The following is a 26,963-nucleotide window of genomic DNA, read 5'->3' on the forward strand; positions in this document are numbered from 1 at the left end:
GGTCAAAGCAGCAAGAACAGAATGGTAGCATTCTTATGAAGGTCACATGGGTGGCAGTTCGAAACCAGAAGAGGTGAAGCATGTGTAAGCAACTGGCTGGATTTCACCCAGGATTTAACAGGACATTCTCTCAGAGAATCACACTCCATGCTGAAATTCAGGACCAGACACAACAAAACCAGACACACCCGGAGATGGATTAGATTTTTCCCTTGGGCAGGGTCTCTTTGGTCCATGGTAATCCTACTGAAGGAAGAAAAGAATTGCAATGCAGAAGCTAGTCAAGACCTCACACCTCAGCCCCTCCACAAGCTCAAGTCCCACTATGGGTGACTTTGTCACATCTAACCTGCCCTGCATAATTCCCCTTGCTTCCTTGATCTATCTTCGGCAGGCATGGTCCAGTCCTCAGCCTCCTCCTTACAATCCTCGTTGCTTCATCTTGATTTACACCATTCCTGACTTTGTCCTAAGCGTGGACTTCAAATAACCTGGTCTGGCAATAGGAGAAACAAAGGAGACCTTTGAAAACTTTCCAGTGCCACCGAAGTAGGAAGCAAGCAGAGTCTCTTTGGTGACTTTATTTTGGAGCCTCTCACCACCAGTTGAAATGCATAAGAATAGACATTCAGTGGCTTTCTAAGAATGCTCATGTGCACAAAGGCTGGGCTGTACTGGTTTCAGAAAGCAACCCTAAATTCCATTCCGGGAATTGAATAGTCTCACAAAGTTTTCAGTTGCTAAATAAAAATCCCAGTGACTAATAATAAAGGCTAAATGGCGCACATGTCTTTGTAGTGTTTATACTTAGCAAACATTTTCCACTCTGAGATGAGCTTCTGCCAAGAATATCACATTCCAATACATTTTGCCATATGATGCTTGATGCTTGTTTTATTGCTCCCCCAATCATCGTGGCCATAGAATTTGGAGTTTATGATGGAAACATGAGGAATGAATTCAATATTTTGTCTTCAGTCTGTCTCCAGATTAAGGATATTTATTGAAGGCCTACTGTCTGTAGTAAATTCAGTCAGACTAACAGAAAACAGACCTTTTGGCATGGGATAGACTTGTTTTGAGTTAGGAATAGACAGAGAAGCAGAGGAGAGAGCAGCATTAGATATCAGCAACCGGTGTCTTCCTGGAGTCTGGTCACCTAGACAACAGAAAATCCCAGTGGCTAATAATAAAGGCTAGAGACTGTTGCACAGGGAAACTAATAATACTTGTATGAAAAACCTGACAGTGAAGCTCGAGATGGTTTAAAGGAAGAAGAGCCAGTGGAGAAGATGGGGAGGAGGAGAGGGTGAGGGCTTCCTAACTGCAGCTAATAGGCAATTAGATGGGATACCAAGAAAGATGGAGAAAAAGCCAAAGAGATCCAACCGGAAGCATACGAGACTTCCCTTGGGTTTGAGTCTTCATTCTCATGAGGCTATTTCTTCCGCATCTAAGTCCCTAAGTTATTCTGAGGGATAAATGAGATCATGGATGGCACAGAGCAATCACAAGCATATGGCTTACAATGCCTGGAGAGCTGGAGACAGTTTGAGATGCAGTCACCTCAATGCACCAACCACATCAAGCAGGACTCTTAGCAAACAGAGACACTGACAGAAGGGAGGGAATTGGGTGGAAAGATAGTAACCAATTCACACAATCATCAGGGATGTTGAAGAGCCACATTGTGAAAATCAGCAGGAGCTGCTAGGAGCCTAAACAGCATTTGATCACAATCTGACGCATGCTCAGAATGAGATCTCCTGCTATTGGGCACAGAGGGGCAGCCCTTGTGGCACATTCGTTGCCTGATTACAGACAATGATGTCCACACTGCCTGTGGCCACTGCTCACCTGTCATTAGAACTCTATCTGCACTTCTTTGTCCTGAGCACCTGACTCTAGGTCTGGGGTAGGTTGTCCAAACCTACATTGAGATCAGTGTCTCCAATCCAGCTGCATGCAATTTTCCAGTGTTTTCAGTTTTTCAGATGAAAACCTCTCTGGTCGGTTTATATGATAAAAAGATACCAAAGTCTGGGAAGTTTATAAGTAACAGAATCTCTCATCGTTCTAGAGGGTGAGGTCCAAGATCAATATTCTGGCACTTTGTGGGTGGCAAAGGCCTTCTTTTCTGTTTTAGGTTTTGCTTTCGAGATAGGTTATCATGTAGCCCAGACTGACCTTGAACTTGCTACGTAGCAAAGGTTAGTTGAGAACTCCTGATTCCCCTGCCTCCCAAGTGCTGGGATTATAGACATGCATCAGCATGCCTAGTGAGGCTTCCTACAATATCCTTACATGGCACACAGGCAAAAAGAGAGCCAAGGGGTGCCTCAACCTCTCATAGGAGCACTAACCTTAATTCCATCTCTGCCCTACTCCTCAGCATGATCACATTGACAGGTTACCAGGATTCACAGGTTCATGTTCAGTCCATGGCAGAGGTCTATGCTGTATCCCCCCGAGACTGATGAATGGGGAATATTCCCACATTCCATGGACATGGACTGAAAGGTCACCAGAAGTGACAAACACTCCAGGAGTATCACTGATTGGAAAGGGAGGCCATGTGTTAAGAAAGAAGGGAAATGGGCTGGAGAGATGGCTCAGATATTAAAGAGTACTGACTGCTCTTCCAGAGGTCATGAGTTCGAATCCTAGAAACCACATGGTGGCTCACAACCATCTGTAATGAGATCTGATGCCCTCTTCTGGTGTGTCTGAAGACAGCTACAGTGTACTTATAAATAAATCAATCGAAAGAAAGGAAGGAAGGAAGGAAGGAAGGAAGGAAGGAAGGAAGGAAGGAAGAGAGGAAGAAGGAAGGAAGAAGGAAGGAAGGAAGAAAAAGATGGGAAATGGCAATTTAAAAGCTGGACACTATAGCACACATCTGTAAGGTAGTGCTGGAGAAGCTGAGACAGGAAGATTGTGAGTTTTATGTTAGCCTAGACTGCATATCAAGATCCTAGCTGGAAAAAAAAGTAAAGGAAGAAAAGAAAGGAGAAGGCTATGAATGACCAAATATACAGTCCTACTTTCAAAAGTTCAAAAAAAAAAGACTTTCTTCAGATATAGTTTTACACACAACAAAGTTCACCCATTTAAGTGTTACTTTTCAACAGCTTTTATCATAGTTAAAGTGTTCTGCATCGTCCATTGATGGACACTTGTATTGGATCTGCTTTTTTACTCTTGTAGATAAGGTTGCCGTAAACATCTGTAGACCATTTGGGGGCACATAAGTTTTCATTTCTCTTGAGAAGAGATGTAGTAATTGACTTGCTAGGTTGTTAGGACACTCTGGGTTTATTGTTTTGAGTAACCGCCAAATGGCTTTTCAAAGTGGCTGCGTCCTTTTTCCTTTTCAATAATGTAAGACCGAGTTCCCGTTTCCCCTCATCCTTGCCAGCACCTGTTCTTGTCGATAGTCCTGAGTGTAGCCATTTTAATTTGCAAGGGTAATAAACTGGTTTTCAAGCTTGGCTGTGAGTATGCAAGGAAACCTAAGCTAAATGAGCCACCATCATAATCCACCATCACCACCATCACCACCATCACCACCATCACCATGGAATCAAGTCATAAAATCCAATATGTAAATGCTTTCTATTTTTCTTAAAAATTGAAAATGATGCCTTTTTTTAAAAAAGTCTTAATTCCATCTTGCAAAGAACCCTGAGGACATTTGCTGGGAGAGCACTAACCTTCCAAGCCATTTAAACATCTGTAGCTCAAGTGTGACTTTAAGTCTCTCCCTGTAATCCTTTGCACAGGCTTGACCTTGTGATGGAAAGACACAAGCAAAGGCGGGGCATGACATATTCCTCCCCTGATGGGACTCAGGGCCAACCAGAAAGACCCGGAGGTTAGAACGATTCTGTCATTATTGTTTTGGAGGGTTCTTTTGGTTCGGTTACATTATGCGGTAGGCATGACTACTATTATCTTCATTTGAAGAAGCTGAAGGCACTCAGAGTTCAAATAATTCAGCTGAAGGCATGCAAAAGACAGGTTCACACTTACGTAATTTGGCTTTCCTTCAAAAAAAAATAATCTGTGATCTTCACTACTATGCTATATTCAGGAAGGGACAAATATCATCTTCCTTAACTAGGCAGTTCTCCCACGGAAAGGTATTTAGCTTCAATTGTTGGTGCCTTTTAGAATGTGTGACACATAGCAACATTGTATCCCACTCAACAGCCTCTGAAACCCTCTGCATGAGTCACCACAGAAGGAAAGAGAAAGCTGTTACAAACGGAAACATGATAGTGGCCCAGAATGGCCCCAGTGCTGAGCTGGGCAAGGCAATCCATGGAAGGACAGCATGTGGAGAAGTTTGCATCCGAGCAGGTGCCAGAAGGTGTGGGGGTTGGTGGAACCTAGGATGGAAGGAATGGTGTCCACGATTATAGGTTTGCAGGTACAAATAGGGATAAATGGAAACAGACAGAGGAATGAGGGAACTAAGATCAACTAAAGGAGAATACGCTGGGGGCACTTCATGTCCTCAGGAAATGAAGAAGGAGCTTGCCCGCTCATTTGATGGCACTCCCAGTCCTGTCTAAGAGTTACAGGGTTACGTTCTTTACACGTGACCTTATTAGGCTCCTGCAACCCTTAAAAATTATGTTCTGTGTGTTAACGTTATAGTTCTCCAGAAGTGGATGGGAAACTGGACCACGGTCCTGGAGATGGACACAATTGAGTATGGTCTGATGCTCATGCCTGTGCTTTCACAGAATTTACTCTGCTGGCTCTCAGCAGGCGGGACCAGAGGCTGGGAACAGGAATGGCTTAGAGATGGCCACTGGAGACCTGTTAAACAGAAATAAGAGAAAGCCAATGGTGTACTGGAAGAGCCGAGTCCAGGTGAATGGAAGCCCAGGAGACTCTGGGTCTTAGTGGATGTATGTTGTTCTTGGACTCTTCTTAGAATACAGGATCAGGAAGGGAAAACCCGAACAGTGACCCAGCTGGCACTGGAGAGTGTCACAGGTGTGGAATGAGACTACCTCTCTACATTCAACCAGACCTATGTCAATACTATAAATCTTAAAGAGTGAGCTCACAGTCCAGGGTCATCTGATTTGAATCACACATCGGACATGAGGAGGGAGGTCAGAAACAAGGGTTCATCTAGCTGTGGCTTTAGAAGAATTGTAATAACAGAGAACTTGAAAGAAGCAACATCTAAGGGATTCACATCATGGATGAGGACCTGCTGCATTCAAGGACCACTTGCCCTGCTGGCCAATCTCCTGCTTCAGGGTCTTCCCAGGAAGATCTCTTCTTCCTTTCAGCCCCTGGGCACAGGCTTTTTCTACCTTAAGCTCCATCCCATGCTAGGAATGTCATCATATTCTTCTTAGAGTGGTCCCTGTCCACCATCCCAATGCTGAAAGGCTGCAACATGAGGCCCAAGACACACAGGTCTGGCCAAGGAACTTTCTAGAAGAGACTAATGAGTTCTTCCCCAGTGTTCTGGTTGGCAGAGATCTCCGGATTTCCCCATGACACTCAGAAGACTGACAACAAAATAACCTAAAACTGAATCCCATGTCCCCAGACAGACATTGAGAACAGGAATATAATTATCCAAGGATGATATAATTCAACTTTTCTTTTCAATCTATCACTTGAGTGAAGAGTGTTCTTCTTACTGTTGTCACTGTTGTGAGTGACTTTGGCCACCACCAACCCGAATCATTTACAAATGTCACCTTTTAGACTTTAGTGTGTACCTACATCTCTGTAGTCTTTCCCAATGACACCACTCCTCTTTCTTTAGATAATGTTTTAATTTCTAATATGAATAAATAACTAGGCCAGGCATGGTGGTGCACACCTTTAATCCCAGCACTTGGAGGAAGAGGCAGGCGAATTTCTGAGTTCGGGGCCAGCCTGGTCTACAGAGTGAGTTCCAGGACAGCCAGGGCTACACAGAGAAACCCTGTCTCAAAAAAAAAAAAATCAAATAAATAAATAAATAACCACAGTTATTCCTAACAATTCTAAATCAGCCCCTAAAATGATCAATGTGTCCTTTTATTACTTCTTTTGGCATAGAACAAAGATCTTTTTTTTTCTTTTTTTTTCCTTTTTTTAATTAGGTATTTTCCTCATTTACATTTCCAATGTTATCCCAAAAGTTCCCCATACCCTCCCCCACCCACTCCCCTAACCACCCACTCCCACTTTTTGGCCCTGGCGTTCCTCTGTACTGGGGCATATAAAGTTTGCAAGTCCAATGGGCATCTCTTTCCAGTGATGGCCAACTAGGCCATCTTTTGATACATATGCAGCTAGAGTCAAGAGCTCCGGGGTACTGGTTAGTTCATAATATTGTTCCACCTATAGGGTTGCAGATCCCTTTAGCTCCTTGGGTATTTTCTTCTAGCTCCTCCATTGGGGCCCTGTGATCCATCCAATAGCTGACTGTGAGCATCCACTTCTGTGTTTGCTAGGCCCCGGTGTAGTCTCACAAGAGACAGCTATATCAGGGTCCTTTCAGCAATATCTTGCTAGTGTGTGCAATGGTGTCAGCGTTTGGAGGCTGATTATGGGATGGATCCCTGGATATGTCAGTCTCTAGATGGTCCATCCTTTTAGGACAAAGATCTTATTTTGCCCCAAATTTTGTTATTAGTCGACGACATTTTGAGACATTTTAGCCACAATGAAAATATCACAAATGCATATTTCCTGAAATATGCAATAAACATCCTAGACTTATAACCCCCACTATATGAGCCTATATATAAAGAGCAAATAAAAAACAACCCTCTTGGGTCACAAAACAGAAACAGACCAAAACAAAACTGTTTACACCAAATAAAACAAAATGAATTGTCTTATGGTGAATTCATTTTCTTGGAAGTGTTAACCTGAATCCTCACAGATCCACAAAATAGAACTGTAAATTATTTTTATATACATTTGAACTCCTAAGTTTAACCAGATGGGAAACACTTTAACAAGATGATTTAAAAAAAAAAACTCCATTATGTCAAAAGATTTATTCCTAACCATAAAGTAATATAGGTTGTTTTACTATGTCCAAATATTATTTTTATATCCCAACCTTACATTATCTCTTAAAATTTAATACTTAGTTCAAAATCCTCTCTCAAACATTTCCCCATCTATAAAATAGTTGCATTTAGTGCCAATTTCCAAGTGTGCCGTGGCATGATCCCATATACTTTCCCTGCCTTGATTTCAGCCATGTTATTGACCGAATGCATTTTTGCGAGCTATATTTATGTTTTGATTTTTCAATGAAAAGAATATTTTATTTGCTATTAAGTACAGACTCAGAAAGAATAAGATAGGAAGTAGGGAAAATGGAAACCAAGAAATGATACATCTGCTCTCCTGGACCGAAGGATACTTCAACTCAAAGTAAGACAAAGCAGCTAAATAATAATAATAATAATAATAATAATACAAATAAATTCATAGGGAGGGTGCCAAGAACCTTCTATAGCAAGCAGTGAGAAACAGCCTGGTACTTCCAGTGAGATACTGGATATATAACTCTAAGCATGGAGTTAGATCTGGGGACATTTTGAGATGTGGAACAGCTAAATACAGTTCTGGAAATCTTTAAGGATTTGGGGACAAAAACCGTCATTGTAATCCTTCTGCATGTAAATCTCTGCACTGAGTAGAGAGAGTGTGGTATTATTTTGATCTCTTCCTTATCATCTGTTATGATTTTTTAATATATTATCAAAGTGACGTCCGTTCACAGTTGAGACATGAAAATACAGGGCAATGAAAAACAAAAGGAAAAATCACTCCTCCTTCCATCACGTGTAAGCTGTCATCCCGGCCACACCCTCCTCCTTCTGGCCTTCTGTCATCCTGGCCACGGGGACATTTCTGACCATTTCCTTTATGAGCAAGCTGGATGGATCTGGGAGGAGTTGGATAGGAGATAGAAGTGAAGATGACTAAAATACACTATCCATACATATATATGTACATATGTATTTCATTATAAATTATAATTGATGCAAATGTGATAATATTTTATATATTAATTTTTCAAAGAAATTAAATATTAGAAAAAAACCAGACATTAAAAGTGAAATAATGCAAAAGTCTGTCTACGGAAAACACTGCAGGAGGCTGAAACAGTTTATCTCCCAGGACCCAGGAGCCACAGAGTTAATAGACATAGTTAAAATACTCAGGATGGGATGGAAATCACGAGGTGGGAAGATTTCCTGCTTCCCACCGAGTCAGACCATGGCTCGAGCTTGCTCTCCACGGCTCCACTCTGATGCCGACAGATGAGAAGGATCTGCAGAGCACAGACGAACTGTAAGCATGTTTACAACGGTGTATAAATCAGATGTGTAAACTCGCACACCTGAGACCGGAATGCTTGGGGGGGGGGGGAAACATCTGTATTCTATTATTGTGTTTATGATTTGAGATCTGCTCATTACAAGCCAGTTGCAATTTTTTTTTCTACCGTCCTTTTCAAATTTCTCCTCTCTGCTTCTTCATAATTCCCCAGGCCTCTTCCTGAAGGCCCTTCATTTTCATAGCCTTTGTTCTGAGGCATACACATCCATTCTTCACGAGGAGAAGAGGCTAGTGTGCACGTGCACAGACAAGCATATTTACTGTCTCAGAGCATGTAACAATATACAACTAGGATCTTGCTTCATCTCATCATGGCACAGAATGTGGCCATAACTCATAAGCCATTCCCCCGAGTACTGTGCGCATTCTGGAGGGTAGTTCTCAGGGTTTGCTTCACCGTACGCTATGCATATTTACTTGTGTGAAACATTTAATCACAGGCAGCCAGACATCTTAGATTAGCCTGGTTTTTTTTTAATTCTTTTAGATTGATTTTATTTGGCTTTATGAGTGTTAGCCCTTTGTGTAGCAAGCGAGTGCCTGGTGCGTGTGGAGATCAGAGGAAGATGCTTGGTTCCCTAGAATTGGAGTGAGCAATGATTGTGAGCCACCACATGGGTGCTGGGAACTAAACCTGGATCCTCTACAATAGTAGTAAGTGCCCTTAACCTCTGAACCTTTACTCCAGCCCCTTAGGTTAGTTTTAATCTTTGAACTAAGTCTAAAACAAAACAAAAGAAACAAACAAAAAAACTCAACATGGGTGTCTTAGTTAGGGTTTCTATTGCTGCAATGAAACAACAGGACAGAAACACAAATTGGAGAGGAAATGGTTTATTCAGCTTACATTTCCACATACCAAAGGAGGCCAGGATAGGAACTCAAACAGGGCAGGAATCTGGAGGTAGGAGCTGATGCAGAGGTCATAGACGGGTGCTGCTTACTGGCTTGCTGCCTGATTTCTTACAGATCCCAGGATCACCAGCCTAAAAATGGCACCACCTACCATGGCCTTGGAGTTCTCCCATCAATCACTAATTGAGAATATGCCTTACAGTTGGATCCCCCATCAAGTCATTTTCTCAAGGGAGGCTCCTTCCTCTCTGACGACTCTAACTTGTGTCAACTTGACACACAAAACCAACCAGCACAATGTGGGTATGAGATAAATTACTGTTGGATATTTGTTACAGATTATGAGTCTTGAGTGCTCTTCCTGGTTATATAGTATTAAACTTCACCAACTAAAGGAATATAAAAGGTCATTTCCAAACTCTGAATGTCTGAAAGCTAACTTGATCTTTTGAGATTAAGAGGTACGAATTTGGAGAATAGTTCGGATACGCTCTTGGAAGAATCCAAGAGAAGCTGTAACCATTTTTAGACACCATCCATAAGAGAAAATTTCATTTTATCCTAACTTCATAATTATATAAATATACATTTTAATATTTTCAAGATATGTTTGTATCTGGTTTCTTTTAAAGTGCTTTACTATTAGAGATGTTGAAAGTATGCATTTCTAAGTGGTGAGAATTTTTTTGTTTTCTAAACGTCACCTTGGTCACAATCCAAGGCAGGGTGGTGCACCAATGAACAGTAGCAGGCAAGGAGGAAGCTTCCTGAGAGTGGGAGCAAGGCAGTCTTGCTGACATTGTTATGGCCAGTAGCAGCCAGAGGGGCACACGGTGGATGCCCACAGGCTGAGGCATCAGCCTTGCTGGGTTACGACTAAAAGGCCTCACTCCTATTGACCCTCTGCATGTAGAGGAGGCTTTATTTCCCTGGGGAGGGACTGAGTAGGGTTGTGAAGTGGGGTGAAGGGAGTGGAACTGAACCCTCATCAATGTTCTCAAAAGAGGGTCAGACCCCAGAGAACACATAGCTTACCCAGCTCCCCCAGGGACCAGCTTAGTCTCCACTGAGGATCCATAAGACCTGAGACCAGAAAGGCAAAGGCTTCCTGTGCTTGGGATTCATGTGAGTCTCACACTGAAATATGATGGATCTCAGCCTTACATGTTTAAAAAGGTAAAATGTCTGTTCTCCTCTTGACTAATAAGTCTTATGCCTTTGATTTTGAGAACTCCAGCAAGTTGTGGAAATACTGTTTATTGTGCCCTCCTCAGGACACTGGTATACAGTACCCTCATCAGCACACTGCTATATCATGCTCACTGGTACTCTGTGTCCTCCTCCAGACACTGGCATGCTGTGCCCTCCTAAGACCCTCAGGATCCAGGTATACTGTACCCTCAGTAAGGCTTTCTAGGTTTTTCCAGTCCTTCTATCCAGATGGAAATTTGAGAAAGCCTGCAGTAACTCCTGCAGTGTTCATCTCAGATACTCCTCTCATGCAAATGTGATTTCGAAGCATCTTTATCCTCCCTCATGGTGGGGGACATTAACTCCCATACTGCTGATGGTGGATGTACAGAAAACTAGTGTAGTCTGTGTTCTATTGCTATGAAGAGATACCATGACTGTTTTAGTTAGAGTTTCTATTGTTGTGATGAAACACTGTGACCAAAAAGCAAATCGGGGAGGAAAGGGTTTATTCAGCTTACACTTCCACATGACTGTTCATCAAGACAGGAACTCAAACAGGGCAGGAATACAGATGCAGAGGCCATGGGAGAGTGCTCCTTGCTGGCTTTCTCTCCATGTCTTGCTTTCTTATAGAACTTAAGACCACCTGTCCAGGGATGGCATCACTCACCACCTGTCCAGGGATGGCACCACCACCACCATTGATCACTGATCACTAATTGAGAAAATGTCTTACAGCTGGATCTCATGGAGGCATTTCCTCGACGGAGGCTTCTTCCTCTCTGATGACTTTAGCCAGTACAATGAACATAACAACTCCTAATAAAGAAAGCTTTATTTAACTGGTGCTTGCCTACAGTTTCAGAGGCTTAGTCTATTATCAGCATGGCCGACAGCATGGTGGCTCACAGGCAGATATGGTGCTGGAGAAGTAGATGAGAGTTCTACATCCAGAAACCTCCAAACCTATCTCCAGTGACACACTTTCTCCAACAAGACCACAACTAGTCCAACAAGGCTACATTTTCTAATCCTTCTCAAATACTGCCACTCCCTTGTGACTAAGCATTCAAATCTATGAGCCCATGGGGGCCATTCTTATTCAAACCACCACATACAACAACCTCAAAGATGACCATAGAACCTGGAGTCTCAAGTGCGCCTGAGCAATTACTACAGGAGGGAACACTTGCATAAAAGATCACAACGGCTATAACACAGCACACCTTTCCTTTGAACTTCAACCTTTTCTTATCTTCCCTTCAGTCCCTAATTTATTGGCAGGTTAACAAACCAGAAGGATATGTGCTTTTCAGAAGTGATCATTTGTTTGCCTTTTATCCATGCCATAAATATGTATTAGCATCTATGTTCCTGAAAGTGTTTCTTAGCCCCTACTTTAGGATTAATAGTGCTGCCCCATTTCAAGGGAGTCAGAATTACATTGTCCTGGGAAAGGAGGTTGCAATAAAACCCTCATAACTCCAGTGGAGCTTGAGGCTCTACTCTGAGATCACATTTCATCCACATGGATGTCTAGTGTCTTTCCATTGATGTATCTAAGAAGATCTTTCCAACTCTTTGAAGAACTATTTTGAAGGTCCAAATTGTTATCTATTTCTTATACTAACCTGTAAGACCCTGGATCCTGAACTGCAGCAAATGGAACACACACACGCACACACACACACACACACACACACACACACATAAATATATATATATACATATATATACACAAACACACCAAAGACTATTATGGAAGAGGAGACAGAAATATCATAAGAACCAGAGATCAAGGAGGACTGAAGGGATATGAAAAATTCTTGGTTCAGAAGAGAGCCCTACAAAAGGCTTGACAGCAAACAGCAGCTTAACTTGGCTTCCATCCATTAAGCTAGGAGAAGCTAATGAGTTCCCTTTGCACAAGTCAAGACACCAATGAGAAAAGTTAGGGCACTCTAATACTTGTTTACATTACCCAAGCATTTGTGATTTGGGCCCTAAGATGACTACTTTACATGCAGTATCATTCTCCTCTTTGTCTCTGGGTTTACTTTCTATGGGCTCAGTAAAGCTAGGTCAACCATGGTACCCAAATATTATTACAGTACAATGAGGAATTAAGCTACTTTGAGGAAGGTAGACCAACTTTCAATGCAATGCCTTGCTATAATCCAAACCACCACATGATCCATCACCTCTAGTTCTCACAATCTTTCTTCCTCCTTTTCTGCATGATCTCAAGAGAAGGTTTTGATGAAGACATCCCATTAGGACTGAATACTCTGAAGTACGTCACTCTCTGTACACTCTGTAGGTGTCTATGTTAATTCCAATCACTACAAGAAGCTTCTCTGACGAGGGTTGGAAGAGGCACTGATTTATGGGTATAGTAACATGTCATAGAAGTCTCCTTATTGCTGTGTTCCTTGAGCTCAATATTATTAGTAGGTTTTCCCCTAGGCCTGTAACCTCTCTAATCTCAGGCTCCTGGCCTCATTAGCAGTGTCAGGTATGGGTTTCATTTTATGAAGTGGGTTTAAATTTAAAGAAAAAAAAATTTTTGGTTACTCCCATAACATTTGTGCCACTATTACAGGCAGATCACTCTTAATAGCCTTACAATTTGTAGTTGGATGACATTACCTTTCTTCTCTGGTAGCATCAGAGTTCCTTCCAGTAACATGAACACTAGTCAGTAGGGATGAAGCTTCTAGCTGGGCATCAGTTCAACTGCTCCATATTTGACGACATGATTATGTGTTGTTTTCAGCAAAAGGGCCTCCTCATTAGTTTGTAGAGACTCAACCAACAGTCTTGGCATTGGCCTATGATGTTTGATGGGGTACCATGGGACCCTTTGGGCCAGTGATTAAACAGGAATTCAATGTGATTCCAAACATTTCTGGCACAGGAAGTTTTACTTCATTTCTTAGTTTAGAGTTTTTATTGCTGTAAAGAGACATTAGGACCACAGCAATACTTACAAATGAAAATATTTACCTGGGGGCTAGCTTATAATTTAGAGTTAGGTCAGTATCAGCATAGCAGGAATGGTGGCATGCAGCCAGACATGGTGCTGAGAAGGTAGCTGGGAGTTCTGAATCTGGATCTGAAGGCAGCAAGAAGAGACAGTGACCTGGCTTGAGCATCTGAAACCTCAAAGTCCACCCCCAGTGGCACACTTCCTCCGACAATGCCACATCTCCTAAAAATGCCACTCCCTGAACCTGTGGGGAGGCATTTTCACTCAAACTATCATACTTAGTGACATAAGATGTCTAGCTGGGACATTGTCTCTCCCATTAAATATTGCTCCTATTTAGATTCCTTTCATATATGTATATATTTTAGGAGGCTTCTATAGTAGTAGGCTTTTATATGGTTTCTCAGAAGGCCTCTAGTGTTAATTTATTATATATATTTGTGTGTGTGTGTGTGTGTGTGTGTGTGTGTGTGTGTGTGTGTGTCTGTCCATGTAGTGGAGGGCTGTGTATATGCCACAACTCTCGGGTGGAGGACAGAGGACAATTTGAAAGTGTTGCCTTTCTTCTTTCAGAGTGTGGGTCCCAGGGATCAAACTGAGGCCATCATCTCACTGCCCCTTAAATTTTTAACTTTGGAAAATGGCCATGAAGTATTACTAGGACGCTTTGTCACTCAGTCCAATGACTTTAAATGGCATATAAATGACAAGACAGGGTAGGATCTCTTCCTGGCAGAAATCCAGAGCCACCTGGATTCTTCAAGCAAGGCTTCCTTTGGGATGAAGAGAAGGGTGTTAAATAACTTAACCCAGACACATCCTGACAATATGGTCTTATTAGATTCCCCTACAAAATCATCGCCACCTGATGTACAGGGATTTGGAATGAGGCATAGAACGAGATCTAGTATAGTCAGTGGTATTTTTTTTTTTAACATTCTGCCTATTACACTGGAAAACACTAAGCTCCACAACTCAAGTCTCAACTTAGTTCTTCCGCATTTTCTGTAAAAATTTAAGTGTTCCAGAAAAAGATACTCTGCTCAAGCCCAATGCCTTTTGTCATATTCATTCCTTAGCCTGCCCTTGTTCATCTTATCCCTTTAATTGGGCTTTCTTACTGGATCATATGCCATCTCCCAGCAGGCACTGTGTGTGTCTCATCCACTCATCTCTCATTGTGCCGCCAGGCTTAGCACAGAGCCTGTCATGGCTTACAGCCCATGAACCCTCACTGCCATCAGAATTGTATTGCTAAGGGGGACTAGCTTATCATAAGCATCAATGAATATATATATATATATATATATATATATATATATATATCATACATATTGCTGTATATAGAAAAATGTACAATTTACTCAGTGGGGGCTGTTGCATTGGCTCAGTGGAAAAAAAACACTTGCTTCACAAGCCTGACAACCTGAGTTTGAGCCCAGGAACCCAAAAAAGGTGGAAAGAGAGATGCAACTCCATAAAGGTTTACTCTGACTCCCACTGTGGCATGTTCCCCCTGCTTCATACTTGTCCAACATACATACACTTATGTGCATAATAATAATAAATGAAACAAATAAGAGGTACATCAAAAAATAATAAGAGCTATTGAACATAACTCTGTCAGAAATTAGTGAAGTCCCTTCCTCCTATCTGATGAAATATTACAAAGCTATAAAGATGACATGTGGAAGATGTTCAGATGTAATCCATGTGATGTATTATATATTATACTTTGTCCGTTTTGCACTCAGCACTAACTGGGCTCCTGCGTCATGGATTAATTGTGCCCTCAAAGAGCTCATAGCCCAGGTGAAGAGAAACAATGAGTGAATTACAATGGAAGCAATGCTTTTCTTAGTTTCTTTAGCAGATGGTTTTTGCAAGATGACTATTCAAAAAGCCAAGCTAATAACCAAACTGAGACATATTTATTGTTTTCTAATTAGGTCAATGTTATAGTTGTTATTGATTTGAAGCATAATTAACATTATCTATGAACAACGCTAGAAGAGAAAGCTCTCTATTTTTTTAAACTTTTTTTTTCTTTTATTATCTCAGTATAGGAGCCAGAAGACAGACAGGAAGGAAGGAAGGAAGGAAGGAAGGAAGGAAGGAAGGAAGGAAGGGAGGGAGGGAGGGAGGGAGGGAGGGAGGGAGGGAGGGAGGGAGGGAGGGAGGGAGGGAGGGAGGGAGGGGAGAAGGAGGGAGGGAGGGGGAGGGAGGAAAGAAGGAAGGAACAAAGAAACAAAGGAAGAAAGGGAAGGAAGAAGTTATGAGGAGATTGGGGATAGAGGTGGATCAGAGAGCGGTAGAGATGAATATGATCAAAATACAGTGCATGCATGTATAATACTGAAGTAGTTAATCAAAATACTGTGTTTTTAAATTATTTTTTTAAAAGAATCTAGGGAACCTATGACCTGGGGTAATAAACGAAGAAACTTATTTACTCTACTACTCTCTAACTGGTCTAGATTTTCTTTGAATGCAGACAAGAAGATATCATGGATCAGCAGCAGCTGTGACTTTGTCACCAAGAAAAATAATTCACAGGTGCTTTCATGTGATTGAGTCGTTTGCAGCTGTGTTGATACAACTGTGACGAACACCGCAGCTTTTACGTGGGTATTTGAGCTGCTGCTGGATTTGAAATAAAAAACAAAACCATAAATTTATGCTTAGAATATTTTAATGTAATGTGTGTGTGTGTGTGTGTGTGTGTGTGTGTGTGTGTGTGTGTGTGTGTGTGTTTTGCCTGGGTTGTCAGAGGTCAACTTTCAAGTATCACTTCGCAACTTCCATCGTATGGATTGGATTCCAGAGATTGAATTTAGGTCAGGGGGCTTGACATCAAGCCATCTTTTCCCACTGTGTCATCTTGCCAGCCCAGTACTATATAATTTATAGAACATGTTTAAGGAGTCCACAAGCCTTGCCAGATTACTGAAGAATGTCTGACTCTTGCTCCCTGTCCTGACAGTAGCGCCTCCCAACTGAAGATCTCTAGCTGATGTCTTTTTCTGAGGTGACACTCAAAAACAGGAGCTTTGGGACTCAGCTGTGTCTGGACCACTCACCTGATGTACAGCCACATGTTGAGAGGTAAACTTGCTGCAACCCCTTGTGGCCATCCTGCTCTGTGCTCTTAAGTCTGGACATGTCTCTGTGTGTGCCTGGGTGTCACCACTGGGGAATGCAATTCAAATCTAACATGCACAATTAAATTAAAACAGAACCATACACATCCTGGTGGGAGGAGTCTGGCTGGGCAGAGCCAGGCACAACAGAAGCACCTGAGAATCTTGGTAAACCATGAAGTAAATGTGAGCAGTTCATAACTGACTAGCTCCCAGAACAAATGTCAATGAAATATAAAATAGCATTAGCACGGAGGAGAGCTGAAAATGGTTACTCTTTTTGCATGAATTTGCATAGATTAGATTATTATTCATGGTGGAGGAACAAGCCTGTATCTGTAGCATGGAAGAGAACAGGTCGTCTGGCTAGTTCAGGAACTAAGAGACAACCCGTCTTAGGGCTTGTTGAACACACAGACAGATTCAGCCATTTCATCTGTCCGTTAATATCTCGTCTTTGCTCCTTTCGTTGGGAAGCTTCTGTCTCTTTTGTTTTTTCATCCAATATATTCTGTTCATTATTCCTCATTCCTGTACTCCTAGATCCTTCCCACTCCCCACTCACCCAACTCCATACCCCATCTTCCTTTAGAAAGCAAGCAAACAAATCAGAATAAAAGGAAAAAAATACAAGTCACACACACAAACACATGCACACAACCCACAAAGTCAGAAACTGTAACATACCATCAAAAGACCAGTATAACAAAAGAAAATGCCCAAATAAAGCAATAATAGATTAAAACGTCTACAGAAATACCATTGAACTCGCTTTGTGTTGGTCTTACACTGCTGGACATGGTGCTTACCATTAAGAGCTGTTTTATAATCCACTGGAGAAAACTAATTTTTCCTTTGCCAGCAGGTATCAGTTGCAGATGGTGGTTTGGTTAGGGGTGGGAACCTGTATCTACTTCTCCCTCTCAGTGCTGGAACCCCGTCTGGCTTGAACTTATGCAGGCTCTGTGTGTGCTGCCACCGTCTCTGTGAGTTCATCGGTATGGCTGTATCTGGCAGACATTGCTTCTTTGAAGTCATCCCTTCCTTTCTGCTCTGACAATCTTTCTGTCTTCTCCTCTACAGAATTCCCAAAGCCTGGAGGGGAGAGCTTTGAATAAGACATAGCGAGTTTAGGACTGACTGCTTCAGTATCTCAGACTCTCTGCACACTGCTCAGTTATGGGTCTCTGGAGAAGTGAAGCAACTGTCTCTAATGCTCTCTTTTCTTGCACAGAAGATGGCTCCAAACACAAAAGCATTTCCATCTAGCCACCACTCGGAAGACAAAGCCCTTCCCAGCCACAGGTTGGCAGTCTATGGGCTGGAATGATTAGGGGATGAAGCACCAAGCAGAAAGAAACTAATAGATAATAGAGCTCCTGACAGTGACTCAATCCCTGGAGATGCAAGTTTGGAGAGATTTGCTTCCTTTTAAATCAATTTTTGATTTTAATAGACACATAACTATTATTTCTATCCGAGAGGTAACCAGGTGACGTTTAAAGACATGTCTGTGGTATGTGATGTTCAGAACAGGGTAGGACATGGAGATGTCTGGCATGGTCTTGAAAAGGTAAGGGTCTATTTGGGCAGACATGAGTCTGTCGTTGCTGTGTTCTATTTCTTGGAGGACTTTCCCCAAGGATGGGTAGAAAGCTTTCCATGTTGAACCTTACTCTGAGATAAATTATTTCAAAGCACACATGCTATTATGAGGGTTTTTAAAAAGTATTGATTTTCAGCCATCTATGGTTCAGCATCCATTAAACTTATCAAACCCAAAACATCAGCAGTGTAATTAAGTGTTGGCCTACCTCTAGTAAGGAAAAAAGGGCCACCATAACAGTTGGAGGAATAATGATTTCCTCTTCCTAGGGCTTTAATTTCCTCTCTCTGTACCTTGTCTTCACTGGACACTGGCAAATGCCCACTGATCGCCTCTCTTAGATAAGTTACGTGTTCCAAGAAATGGCATCTATTTGAAAATCTTAGTGATTATAAATGAGACTTAATGTCCTTATCAGCTCCTTGTCCTTGAGTGCAGCTCGTGATGAACAATGGGGGTGACAACTGAAGGCTGATAATCTGTTAATCCGTTCTGAATGAAATGGGAAGGAGCTTCGTGTTTGAAGGGGTTTCGAGGAGAGTAAACACCGAATGGTATACAGCATGGACATTGTTCGAGGAATGATTTTGTATAAGCACTAAGACCGGTGACCTAACTCCTTATGTGCAAAGACCCCAGCAACCCCAATCAGGATTTCATTTGGCCTAAAGTCATTTCCCATTCCACTTCCAGAGAGAGGCGAAGTGACAGAACTGCTATAAAGCCTAGAAATTGCTATAAAGCTGGCATTTGTACTGGTGGTGAGAATACAGAACATGAGAGAGAGAACTGCATCATCGCAAGTTCAAGTGTTAAGAAAATGTGTTTTCTCCTTAGTGAAGCTTGATGTTGTCATGTAGACATTGTAAACTATGTCGCCAGTGGTTTTCCCTTCCTTACTCAGTCCCTAATAACCTTGACACCAGATCTGCAGCCACCTTTATCTGCTGAGGAGAACAATGCCACACCAGTTTACTGTGTACTAATCTTGCCCAGCTTTAATTTCTATTCCAACCCCAATTTCCCGTCTGCCTTGATGTTATCATACCTGTCTTTTGATCTGGCATATTGCTTATTCTAATCATCCCATGCCCTGCACAGAACGAACCGATTTATACTGAGTTGTTCTGTTAGCATTATAAATGCTGATGATGCATGCTGAAGTCATGGGGCTTAAGATATAAAAGACCTCTTTTTGAAAACACAGGACATGGTGGATCCCATTCTTGGCATGAGAGAAAGCCAAATTGTGTTAAAGCTCTCCCTGAGGCTGGTGCCAGCATAATGCTATTGAAGAGCTCAACAATCCAAAGAGGTCCTGCAAAGCTACAGAGTGCAAGGTCTCTTGCCCAACACATGTACCTGATCCTGTCATCAGTCCACTGGGAACTCGTCCGTCATTCTGTCTCCTTGATCAACCTCATTATCCTTTCCTAAGAAGTCATTGTATTCAAGTCTTTGTCATGAACAAGAGAAACCTCCCTTCATCTTACATAAACTTCCTCCTCCTTCTCCTTACCTTCACTTTCAAAGTCAGATTTACCAACTTCGCTCTGCCCATCTCCTTCTCTTGGGCTACTATTAGTCCTCTGATCTGTTGTTGTCAAGGACGCCCAGCCTGTACTGCCACTGTCACCTGTCAGCACTCACAGAACACACGTGTACAGTTGACCTCATTACTGCCTCTGAAGAAGACATCGCTGTGAACTCCTCTTTCTTCTTAAACACTCTCTTCCTTTGGAATCTGAGACGTCACACTGTCTTGACACCTTTCTACCTCTCCGTGTCACTTTACCCTTGAACGTCCATCATCCTTTGCTTAGACCTAACTGTTGGTTATTTGGGGGATTTTTTTTCAGGTCCCTTTTCTCTAGTCCACACCCATGGTTTCAAAAACCACATGTTTCCCCAATCCACATCTGTTCTCTTAATGCCAGTCAAATGGTCAAGTACCTACCACTTCTCCTGAGTCTATCTGAAATGCTTTAATGATTATAAATGAGTGTGAAGTACCTCCAATCTTAACAGTTATAATAAAACACCACAGGAGACTGACTTAGCAGGCACAAAGCTGAGTTCCTTGTCTTTAATAACAATATGCCCGTCCTGGCCTTCTTAATGAAGGAAACTCCCTCACCATCAACCCAACTGTCTTTTACTGCCCTGACTGGATTCTATCACCAGCTGTACATTAAGGAAACAGCAAACAGTACATCACATTTGCTTTGCTTTTCTGTTTCCTTTTTTTTTTCCTTAAGAATTATTTATTTATTTTATGTATATAAGTATATTGTAGCTGTCTTCAGACACACCAGAAGAGGGCATATGAACACTTTACAGATAGTTTTGAGCCACCATGTGGTTGCTGGGAATTGAACTCAGGACCTCTGGAAGAACAGTCAGTGTTCTTAACCACTGAGCCATCTCTCCAGCCCTCTTTTCTGTTTTCTTGGCACAGCACGGTCATAGAAGAGATGACTTGAAATGGATAGAGATAAAGCTGTCCGATTGTTTAAATTGTGTCAATGATAAAGCAGAGAGAGCAAAGAGGGTATCTTTACTCTCTTTTTGTTTGTTTGGTTGGTTGGTTGGTTGTTTTTAGAGACAGGGTTTCTCTGTGTAGCCCTGGCTGTCCTGGAACTCACTTTGTAGACCAGGCTGGCCTCGAACTCAGAAATCCGCCTGCCTCTGCCTCCTGAGTTCTGGGATTAAAGGCATGCGCCACCATGCCAGGCTGAATCTTTACTCTCTTAAGGTCATGAATTAATCATTCCTAAACAAAGCATGGGCGGGACACTGGCTGTTCTCCTCAGTTCAACTCCATTGACTATAATCCATGGAAAGTCCTTCTAAAGGCTACAAAGAAGGTCATTTGTCTCAATTTTAGGTGTTGAAATTTTCATTTTCTTGATCTCTTCTGATTTTTTTTTTTTTTAGAGAAATGCAGCCTTCTTAAAGGCTTCATTAGAGGCTGTTAGGATAGCATCTAAATGAGATTCCCTGTCATCTTTCTAGAACTTTCTTCAGATGCAGTAAAGATGAAGAGAGTCATCACAGTGAGGCAAGACTCACAAAAGAGTTTAAAAGTCTATGTGGAATAGTTTGAGGAAAATTGTTATCAGATCTTCTTTGAAGGTCTAGTAGAATTCTGCACTAAATCCATCTGGCCATGGGCTTTTTTTTAATTGGGAGGTTTTATATGACTTCTTCTATGTCCTTGTATGATTTGGGCCTGTTTATATAGTTTACCTGCTCTTAATTTAACTTTGGTATGTGGCATCTGTCTAGAAAACCATCCATTTCATCTAGATTTTCCAGTTTTTTTGAGTATAGGATTTTATAGTGGGATCTGATGATTTTTTTTTTAATTTCCTCCGTTTCTGTTGTTATGTCTCCCTTTTCATTTCTGATTTTATTAATTTGGATACTGCCTCTTGGCCCTTTAGTTAGTTTGGCTAGGGGTTTGTCTATCTTGTTGATTATTTCAAAGAACCAGCTTCTGGTTTTGCTGATTCTTTGTATTATTTTCTTTGTTTCTCTTTGGTTGATTTCTGCCCTGAGTTTAACTATTTGCTGCCTTTACTCCTCTTGGGTGAGTTTGCTTTTTTTTTGTTCTAGAGCTCTCAGGTGTGCTGTTAAGTGTTAGTGTAAGATCTCTCCAGTTTCTTCACCAGCTTAGTGCTATGAACTTTTCTCTTAGCACTGCTTTCATCGTGTCCCATACGTTTGGGTATGATGTGTCAACATTTTCCCAGGAAGTCTTTAATTTCTTCCTTTATTTCTTCCCTGACCAAGTTATCATTGAGAAAGAGTTGTTCAGTTTCCACGTATATGTGGCTTTCTGTAATTTTTGCTGTTATTGAAGACCAGCCTTAGGCCATGGTGATCTGATAGGATGCATGATATTATTTCAATTTTCTTGTATCTGTTGAGGGTTGTTTTGTGACCAATTATATGATCAATTTTGGAGAAGGTACCTTGAGTTGCTGAGAAGAAGGTGTATTTTGTTTGTTTGTTTGTTTTAAGGTGAAATGTTCTGTAGATATCTATTAAATCCATTTGGAAGAATGAGGACATCCTGAGTTTTGCAGGCAAATGGATAGAACTAGAAAATATCAGCCTGAGTGAGGTAACTGAGACCAAAAGGACATGCATGGTGTGTACTCACTAATAAGTGTATATTAGCCAAAAAAAAAGTACAGAATATCCAAGATACAGTCCACAGAACTCAAAAAGCTCAAGAAGCTGAAGTGTCCAAGTGAGGACGCCTCAGTCCCACTTGGGAGAGAGAAGAAAGCAACAACAAGTGGAGAGGAGGGAGGAACCTGGGAGAGAAAGTGGACAGGGTGGGGGTGGAGAGTTGGGGGGAGAGGGAAACCTGATCTTGCATTGGATGAGAGAAAAGGACTCCAGCCCTGAGGGCCAGCAGAAAGAGTGTAAACAGGCAACCGCAGGAAATGAGAGGTTGGGGGGACCCTCCAGAATTCACCAGAGACCTAGGTGGTGAGAGACTCCCAGAACTCAAAGGGAAGGGACCTTAGATGAAACACCGGACAGTAGTGAGAAGGAACTTAATAGAACCCACCTCCAGCAGGAAGACAGGACATCAAGTGAGGGATGGGGTTGCCATCCCACAGTCATATCTCTGACCCATAATTGTTCCTGTCTGAAAGAATTACAGGGATGGAAATGGAGAGAAGCCTGAGGAAAAGAAGGTCCAGTGACAGGCCTAAAGTGGGATCCAGCTCAAGGGAAGGTCCCAAGGCCTGACACTATTACTAAGGCTATGGAGTGCTCACAAAAAGGGACCTATCATGACTGCCCTACAAAAGACCCAACAAGCAGCTGAAAGAGTCAGATGCAGATATTTGCACCCAACCAATGGACAGAAGCAGCTGTTGTTGAATTAGGGAAGGCTGAAAGAAGCTGAGGAGAAGGACAATCCTGTAGGAGGACCAGCAGTCTCAATTAATCTGGACCCCTGAGATCTCTCAAACACTGGACCACCAAACAGACAGCATACACCAGCTGATATGAGCCCCCCCCAACACACATACAGTAGAGGACTTCCAGGTCTGTGTTCCTTCAGAGATGATGCACCTAACCCTCAAGAGACTTGTTCTTATATACTGCATTAGAACTGACGGCTGGAGCCTTGTGTGCTGTCTCATGCCTTTAATTCCCTACTCAGCGGGCAGATCTCATGAATTCCAGGCCAGCCTGGTCTATGTGGCAAGTTTCAGACCAGCAGGCGTGAACATGAGACCATATCTCAACAGACACAAACAAAACTGGTGACTAGAAGGTAAAGTCTAAACCTTGCCCAAGAGACCAAGATGCTGAAGGCAAACAGCTCGGTGTCTCCACTGGAGGAAAGATTTTGCCAACCTAATAATGACACATTTAACTAATATGTGGTCAAAAGGAAAAAGGGCGCTAAAAATAATAAACACAATATCAGTGATGGCCTGGCAGAGACCAAGGAACACTTTCCTAATTTAGAGATTTGTCTCATTATCAAAGTGCCCACTTAGCACCTAGTCCCCTGATACAAAGGCACTCAATTTGTTAATTGACTTAATGTCTTAACGACTTGCATATATCTTCTGAAAGAAAAATCTAAGCACATTAGTGTCTTTTAATTACAAATGAAACACAAGGTGTTTTTTAAAAGTCCTGGGCTTATATTATTTCATTAAATTTAAACACTAATTCTTTTATTTGGAATATAAAAATGAATTCCCCCCCAATTTTCCTCATTCAAATATTTTTTATAGATTCATAACTATTTATTTAAAATACATATGACCTACTGAGGATGGTTATAGCTTAGTGGTAAAACACTTATCTAGCATGTGGAAGGCCCTGGGTTCATAAAATACTTACAAATAAACGTACCATAAAATACATGTGTCTAAAAGAAACAAGCAAGGCAGGATTAGAGCAAAGCCCGCATGGAACAGGAAGTAGGCAAGGTTTTTCTATAAGATACTGCCCATGTAAATATATTTACATATTTTTAAATATTAAATATTCTTACCAATCCCTTACATGAAGGAACTTGTTATGTGCCCTAGAATTCTGATTAGAGTCCCGAGGGACCATACTTTGAAGTCAGTCTGCATGCCCGACATAAAGGAACAGCAATTCTGCCCCACCCATTGTTCAGCAAACATGTTTATTAGTTTCCAGGATCTTTTCTCATTCTTGCCACAGATCAACAAAATGCCTCATTGACTAAAAAAGTTACAATATATAATTGAAAGTTACAAGTCAAAGAAAAAATAATTAATGCTGCTGTGATTTGCATATAAAGTGTCCCCCAGTGTTGAAAGCTGGATTCCCAAGTGACAGGTTTAGGGGCAGCGAATAGATCATGAACCTTCAGAAGCTGATGTCCTGGGGAAACTCATGAACAACATTAATAATCTAAGGCTAATAAAATAGAAAACAATAACATATGAAAACTGAAACACAAGCTATCCCTATAGATTCTTAAAGCATTAAAAAGATAAAGGGCTATCATAAGAAACCTAAATTATGTGGACATTTTCCTTTGAGAAAGTGATTTGCTCACCCTAGCACAAAATCAGAATACCTAGCATTGAAAATCTTTTATCAATCAAGGCAATCTGGACCATGTCACTAGTGAGCTCTGCTGAGCATTTTGTCAGAAACCATGATGCTCTCCCTTAAACCCTTCCAGGAAATAGGGAGCACTCACACTTCTACCTGAGAGCACTGAGACCATCATTGCTCTCTCACCAAACCCTGATAAGAGTATTTCAAAAACAACCCATCACAGACCACCTCTCTCATGAGCGTAATCAAAAAATAAATAAATAAATAAATAACTCAACAACCTATTAGTACAGAAGACCATATTGTAAGATGTAGAAAAATACATTTAACAGGTGTAATACTTACTTGAAATTTATAAAAACAAAAACCCCCATCAGCAAACATAACAAGAAGAAAACATCTTGAATTTGAGCTTTTTTAAAGGCATCTATGTGTGGCAGGGTATTTAATCACATTGTGAACCCTGACATCATGAAATGGAAAAAGCTATTTCTTGTTGTAGTGTGGATCAGCCCTAGCACACACCTTTAACCCAAGTGCTTTCTGTAAATGAGAGCTAGATAAAGTCAACAGTATGTCAAGACGTGGAGAAAGCAACCAGTTGGCAGGAGTGAACATAAGGAAACCCAGGAAGGAGAAAGGAGGGACTTTGAGTTGAAGGGTATGTCAGACAGTGTGGAGAAGGAGAAAGAGCCTTTTCCTTCTGGGACATTGGTGGAGTAAGAGGGTCAGCTGGGTGCTTTCTCTGCTTCTCTGAGCTAGCAGGCTTTCACCATAGCTTCTGGCTCCTGGGTCTTCATTTGGTAAATCAAATGGTTGGAATTTTGTTTTGAAAACAACATCTATGAGAGATGGAGAGGTGGATCAGCACTTAAGAGTACATATTGCTCTTGTGGAGGATCTGAGCTCAGTTCCCAGCACCCCACAGGATGGCTCACAGTTGCCCAACTCCAGCTCCACGAGATCAGATGCCTTCTTGGACACCTGCATTCACACATGCACATACCCACATGTAGACACATATGCATACATACAATTAAAAATTAAAATAAATCTTTTTAGATAAAGTCTGTTAAAATATCTACAACTAAAATCATACTATGGTACAAAGCAAAAATCCTGTAGCCCCCAAATGTATACCTATGTATAAGCTTACATTGTAGCTGGATTTTTTTTTCCTTCAGTAATAAATTGGTTCTCATCTGGAACCAGGCAACCCCTTGTATATGCTATTCTACTTCAAAGATTGTTAAACCTGGGCATGAAAACCAGCAAAGATAGAAACACACAGAATATCAAGAAGGGCCCCAAGCTATGACCTACAACATCAAGGTATATCCCTCAGATCCAATGAGGATGGATTGTGGTGAGACCTGGTCTTACTACTGTGGACACAGAAACATCAACAAAAGGAAAGTAGCCATTGCATATAATGCCTTCACTTGAAATCATAGCATTCTTAAGATGGCTTCAGATCCTAAAACCACCATCCCACACAACACATCTCCTTGAAAATGTTGCTTGACCCAACAATTCTCCTGCAGACAAAATTAAAGAGACGAGATAGTGGAGAGACGTGCCTCAGCTGCGGAGTACCAGCACAGCACGCTCAAGGCCCCAGGCTGAAGTTCCACGGGTCTCTCCTTCATATATTCCACCTTTGTCCAGAACCACTATCCCTACATTACTCATCTCAATCATATATAATTAGTCTTCTACTGTAGTCTACCTAAAAGTCTGGATTTTGACTGGTCTCTTAATGACAACATCCTATCTCCGATGACGTAAAACAAGATGTCCCCTTTTGAATGAGGCAGTTGTGGACCCTCCTACTATATAGCAAACCAAAGTGTCCTCTATAAACCAATGCCAGCCTTATAAACACATTAGAAGTGAGTCACTGGCTTTTCTCTTTAAAGATTGTTAAACAGATATGCAATTTGGTTACTTAAAAAGAAAGTCATCACTTTAAAAACCAAACAGAAAAAGAGCCCTAATGACTCTACACATGTTACCTCATTCCCTTATATTTTGCAGCTAATTTATCCTAAACCATGACTGTCTTATTTCAGGTGTTTAAAATGTTTTAGTTGGTTAGTTGGTCAGTTGGCTGATATTCTAGTTAGTTGGTTTTCTTGAGATTAAAACCTCACTGTACCAAACCCTCTGAGGTAGAACTTTGGGCCTAGATCATCCATGTTTTCCTGTA

At 41.5% G+C, this 26,963-nt stretch overlaps 1 protein-coding gene and 1 long non-coding RNA gene across 6 annotated transcripts in view; one reads left to right on the forward strand and one right to left on the reverse strand.

Annotated features, from left to right (window-relative positions):
- LOC147004308 (uncharacterized) overlaps positions 1–16,074 on the forward strand; it is a 44,933-nt gene extending 28,859 nt beyond the window's left edge. The window contains exon 4 of the long non-coding RNA XR_015047377.1: positions 15,921–16,074. This is a non-coding gene — a long non-coding RNA (uncharacterized LOC147004308). The remainder of the gene's footprint in view (positions 1–15,920) is intronic.
- Palm2akap2 (PALM2 and AKAP2 fusion) overlaps positions 1–26,963 on the reverse strand; it is a 460,662-nt gene that overhangs the window by 400,237 nt on the left and 33,462 nt on the right. The window lies entirely within an intron of this gene.

The sequence above is a fragment of the Mus caroli genome, unplaced genomic scaffold, assembly GCF_978045245.1.
Source record: "Mus caroli unplaced genomic scaffold, Mus_caroli_1 scaffold_6, whole genome shotgun sequence".
Taxonomy (NCBI): domain Eukaryota; kingdom Metazoa; phylum Chordata; class Mammalia; order Rodentia; family Muridae; genus Mus; species Mus caroli.